This window comes from Castanea sativa, chromosome 1 (genome assembly GCF_040712315.1).
Source record: "Castanea sativa cultivar Marrone di Chiusa Pesio chromosome 1, ASM4071231v1".
In the NCBI taxonomy this organism is placed as follows: domain Eukaryota; kingdom Viridiplantae; phylum Streptophyta; class Magnoliopsida; order Fagales; family Fagaceae; genus Castanea; species Castanea sativa.
In genome coordinates, this window is record NC_134013.1 from 43,832,554 (window position 1) to 43,838,814 (window position 6,261).

Below are 6,261 nucleotides of genomic sequence, written 5' to 3' on the forward strand. Positions count from 1 at the left end.
AGCCTTCTTTCTTTTGTTAGGCCTCTTGTGAGCTTTTCCATCTATATGAACCCACTTCATGTCAACCTCTAGCCAAGCTTTGTAGCCCGATGTAGGATGAAGAAACCAAGGGAAACGAATGTCTTTAGCCACCATCCTCTTCAACCAAGTCTCACGGATCCTGCCCAAGACCCTTTCAGTGAAGACAAAGATATAAAAGACACTATCATCACTAGGAATCCCTTAACGATCTCCAAATTGCCTTGCAATGCCATCTAGGGAATAATAAAAGCAACAACGAAGCCCAACCAAAGGAACATAGTTGTCTTTGAAGACACGGTTGACCATGGTTGTAATGCACCACCATTCCACTACCAATTGAATATCTGAGACATCAATACTCATCAAAACTCATCTCAGTGCATTTGGGCCTATGGTCATGATAGTGCTTAGGGAGATATTGACTAGGAGGAACAATGGGGGGATGAAGCAATCGAAGCCTCTCATATAGCCATATCTAAAAAAAGGGGAAAGAAAAGAGAGAGAAAAGAAAAAGAAAGCATAAGTGGAAAAATGAGAGACAAAAAAAATGATGATATGAAAAAGACGACATAAGGAGCCTTAATGGGTTGAAAACCAAAGGGCAATCCATGCAAAAATTAGAGAAATTCTCCTAGGTTGAGAACCTATACAAAAATTAGGGATAATACCTGAAGGAGGAGAGGACTCCCCACGGAGAAGGTTGCTTCCTCCCTATGAACAACATCCAAGCCATTGAGAGTTTCAGCCAAGATCATGCCTATAGGGCTTCCCTTGTCTAGATTGTTGACCATCAAGCACATCCTTTGATCTACTCAATATGTTTCATGCACCAAGAAATACCTCACAAGGAAGCATAAATAGAAGGCGTTAAGATAGTGAGAGTGTCCCCTACTAGTCACAGGAATGGCCAAGTGAGAGAAGTATGCAAAAACCATGCAAATGTTCAGATGGTCAAGCGTACACCATTGCTGTGCCGCAGCTAGAGAAATCCGTAAAAGGTCATGAGCCAAGTCAGTGAAATCCTCGCCAATGGTAGGAAGGATACGAGTACTAACTTCAAGTTCTCCCATGATTGCACTGAATTCTTCAAAAGTGGGGCATATTTCCACATCGTTGAAGTGAAAGCCATGCCAAGAAGGAATCCAAAAATTGGCAGTAGCACGAAGAAGAGGTTCATCCACCTTGATTTGGTGATATGAGAATACGCAAGAAAGGCCAAGACGGACAAGAGCATCTTTGAAACTAGGGCCAATCTTCTTGATCCATGCTAAGACTTCTAAAGGAGAGAATTCTACCATTGGAAGGCTTTAAAGAGTGTTTTCTGAGCTTAAAACACATTTGGTGAAGGTTTAAAGGCCCCAACGACTATTTTTTACTTGAATAAAGTAGCTAGGGTTTTCTTGATGTGCGATGTGTATGCGTAAGGTCAAGGCTGCGTACGCAAGTGCGTGTACGCGTTTGTAGGAAGACAAACATAAATGAATCCCTTTTCCTATTTAGAACGTGATTTTCCCGCGAAGACACTTCCCGTGATTCCTACAACCTAATGGACTCCTCAAAGACATAATCAAGCTTAGATTTTCAAGCATCACAAGTTGAGAAGAAGCAAAATTATATAAAATTGTGCAAACATTTCCATGAGTTGTAGATTAAGTATATGTCCTAAATAAAAGCAAAAATGTAAAAGATGTTCTTAAAATACAACCTAATGTCTCAAATGAAAGATGAAGTGTGGAAATAAATGCTAATAAAAAAAAAGAAGAATGAAAAAGTAAAAAGAAATATGCTATGTGTCTGTGTCTGTTTGTTTATTTGCAAGATCACCGGAAATGCATCTTCCTTGGTTGTAAACTAGGAGTCGCCTCTAAATCACCACCACCATCACCACCATCATCATCATCATCATTACCTCGGTAGGTAAACCTTCCAGGACTGTAGATTTGCCTAAAATACTCAGTCATCTCCAGCTTGAGGTTCCTCGCCAGCCAAACCAGCTCCTCATGCTTTGAACAATGGGCAGAATTTTCAAAGAAAGGAAGTGTTAGAACAAGTGTCGGGGGATACATGAATAGATAGGAAGAGAAAAGACAAGAATGAAAGAGAACTCACTGCTCATGTACCCTTCAAAAAAGGGTAGCCCATGACATTTGTGTTGCGGCCCACCACACTCTCACGAGCAAAACCATCAAGACCATAGACTAAATTGACCACAGTAAGCAAGGAGGGTCGATGGGAACACCAGTAGCAAGACCAACCTGACACAAGTAGCCTGTGTGAACATCATCTAATGAAGCGATGCAAAGGAAAAATGGAAATGAATGAGAAGAGAGAGAGCATATACCGCAAGAGTGAGAGAAGGCATGAGGTAAGTGAGGTTGAACTCATCATAATCCAACTCCTCTAAAACCCGCTAGGCATAGGGAATGCCGCCGCTCCTCCATCATGACCTGCGACATATCCGCACCCACCAATTGGCAGTGTAACCTCTCCATCAAATAGAGCGCCCTCAAGCCAGAGCCTCGAAGGGTTGAGTTATCCCGAAGATGACGAGAGCAGATGCCTCTAAGTTTAAGGCTGCAACAACAAGAAGGCCGCCCCATAGGCTCTAGTTGACCTATGACAACACATAGGGTTAGTAAGAGAAGAACCCTAAAAGGCGTGCAAGAAACGTAATAAAAGGCATTGAATTCCTAACTCACCTCATCAGAAGATAGCCCTTCGAAATGAGCCCAATTGAAGAGACACTCTTCAAATCTATGTCCACACCACGAGCAATGAGACCATGTTGAACGATCCAACACTGCAAAGAAAAAGCAAGATGACAGTTTGCAAGATGATTGAATAAAATTTGCAAGATGAAAATTTGCAATACAGTTTGTAAAATGACAGTTTGCAAAAAGAGCAATTGTAAAATACAGATGTGAATAGTTTGCAAGATGATAGTTTGCAAGATGAAGACATGGATACAGTTTGCAAGAGCATGATGCATAGTTTAGCCTAGGTGACATACAGATGGATATGATTGTGAAAAAAGAAAATACATAAGCCACAAAAGAGAAAAGGAAGAAGGACTAACCTCAAGGAGCTTCTAAGGCCCCACAAGCTAGCTTAAGGTCCTTTGACTGAGTGTGTCTAAGGAAGAGTACAAGTAGGCAAGACATGGCTGCCCCTAGTTGGCCTCTCGAGCCTCCCTAAAGTCGCAGAAGAGGGCTAACCACCTCAAAGACACCATCTGCCCTATGTTGACAAAGAGATATGCCCCTATAAGGTACAGCAAAAAGGCCCTAGACATCTTGGCACAGTCTTCGGCCGTCACTTGTGGGAGAGGCTTGTAATTCGCTTCGATGTCAAAGTATCAGATTGTCTCAGTGGAGAACCTCCTCCCAAGCAAGTCAATGCCTGAATCACCCTCCAAGTTTATGAGAGCCCCATCGCACCTAAGGCTAGTCATACGGTGAAAGTCGTGGGGAGTCACAGTCATCTCCCTGTTAGTAATGTGAAAGATGTAGGTAGTGTCCTACCATCTCTTAGCAAGGGATTGCACCAAAATGGCACTAGCAGATCTCTTTGGTAGTAAGTGGATGATAGGCTTAAAACCCTCTGCTTGAATGCGGGCCTTTGTTTTAGTGGCAAGGACCTTGTACCATGCCGCCACACTATTGGTACTATTAGGATTAGTGCTCTTAAATCCTATTATATGATGCTATGTATGTTATTATGTATGACATTATGTATGACTTAATGTTGTGTTTAATAAAGTTGTTTTATTATTATCTGAAATAATGGTAACATGAATATTGAGACATTATCATATAGTCCATGAGATGCATAGTATGTGATTTATGTGAAAAGTCACAAAAGATATAAATCACAAGTTCTTTGTAAACTCAGAATTATAGTTCGTAGTTGGTGATGAAATTGGGTTTTTCATCTGCGAAGATTATAACATATCAACTAAAATAATTTGTCTTGATCATGGAAATAGAGATTTCTAGTTGGTATGTTGATATGTTTTAAGAGTTAAAATATATTGAATTGGACCGTGTGAGATTTATTATTCTCCTAACGACTGTCAAATGAATAATAAACTCACGACTTATATTTGCATGAACTCTTAATCTTGAGAGAATAATGGACTTGATCATAAAGTGTGGGTTGCTTTAATATATCAGGAGTGAGGTCTAAAGAAACGATCAAAACCTCAATATGTTGGGCAACCACATTTAGTGTTGATGGACCAGGTATTCTCAAGATGGAATTCATAGTCTCTTAACGGAGATACAAAATATTCCCTTGAGATAAGTTTAATGGTTTTGTCATTCAGAATGCTAGGCCTAACTACTTTAGTAAATTGTTGCTAGAGTATATATTTATGAAATCCAATTTCATAAATATATGATGAATAACTTAAAGATTAAACCGAGTACTCAAGGATAAGATGTAGTAATTTACAAAGTGGCAGTCTACATTCATGACTTTGTATTACTACGAATATTTTATTAAGGGGTTGCATGTACAATAAAGTCTTGGGATATAATTTATAGATAAGGCCTAGAGTGCAACTATATTTATATAGTGGTATTAAATATAGTTAATGGTAACTTTGGACTTGTCAAGAGTTGACAGAAAAGCCCAAGGCCCATCTAGCTCTTATTGGTCCCACTTCAAGCCACATACTAAAACCCAATTGGAAAGGCCCAAAAGGTCAGTCCAATTAGATAATCAGTTAGATACAAAGGGAGAAACATACAGAAATTTCTAGAGAGAATTCTTGAATTGAGAGAACACTATTGTGAAATGGTGTATCTGAGAGTGAGACACTCTAACATTCTCCTTTGTAAATTGATTGAGAGACCACACATCTTGGACGTAAAGTGGAATTGGAGTGAAGATTGAAAGTGTTCCCGAGAACTTCTGATCTTTGGTTTTGAATTTCATCGCTCGAAGGTACACTCTCTTGTTCTTGAATTCTGAAACTTACATAGTGCATGTTATCGATTGTGAATGAGGTAGATCCGTTATTTTTCGGTTGCATATGTTTTGTATGAGATACAAACCATGTTTAATCCTATAATCCTTCCAAGTACTGCCCCTTCTTGAAAATTGGGTAGGGGGGGGCTACTTGAAAATGGGGGTGAAATCTACAAAAGGATGAAAAAAGGTGTTAGATTTGCATTTGGATGAGAAACAAAAATTAAATTAAGGTTTTTGCTTGGCAGCATGCGTACGCAGGTCTATGTTCGCATATGTAGGAACGAAGCACGCATACACAGGTTGGAAACCACATCCATATGAACTTAAGAACAAACATGTGTATGCATGAAAACACCCACTTATGCATGAAGTCTGGCTGCGCACACATAAGCACAAGCTGCATACGAGGCTCGAACCCACGTACGCATGAACATAGACAATAGGTCGTTCTTTAACATTTTCAAGCATTTTTCAACTAAAATTCATCTTAAACATGTTCCTACCCCTCCTAAGGTGTCAGGTATCATTTAAACCCATCCCACAGCAAAACCCAAGCACTTACATGTCCAAAAACATATTAAAATGGAAGATCAAAGGAAAATGAGAAAAGTTGGAAAAAAAAACTTACCGATCTAGCCCTTGCACCCTCCAAAAGATGGTCTTGTGGCTTGTAGGTCAGTGAAGGAGACTCATTCAGCCTCATCGCTCCACTTCAATGTGTGAGATTGAAGGCATCACTAAAGAGCATGTAGGAGGTTTTCTTGGACTTAAGTGCCATAGAGAAAATGAGAAAGTTTGGGAGAGAAAGAGAGTTTTGGGAAAGAAGAGATCAGATGGTGAGGAAATGAGAGAGAGGTAGGGAGTTTTGTAGAGAGAAAAGATGGAAGTTGGAAAGTTAGAGAAAATGTGAATAGTTAAGAAAGATGAAGAGAAATAAAAAGAAAAATAAAAGAATCCCACATCGTTTGGGAGCTGTTCCAAACCCCTATTTTCTCACTATATAAAGCCATACATGGCACCTTTTCAAGGACACATAAATTCCTAAAGGAAAACCTAAGATTCACTAGAAATAGTAGTGAATCAAAGATGGAGTTTTCCACAAAACATTTTTAAGTCAATTTTATTTTGATTGGGACCTTTTCTGGTCTTGATCTGATAGGCCAAGAATGCATTGACCCCTTGTGATGAATTAACTGATTAATTAGCCAAATTTATTAATTAATCAAATTAACATGCAAACGCGTGGTAGCACAAACAAATCACCAA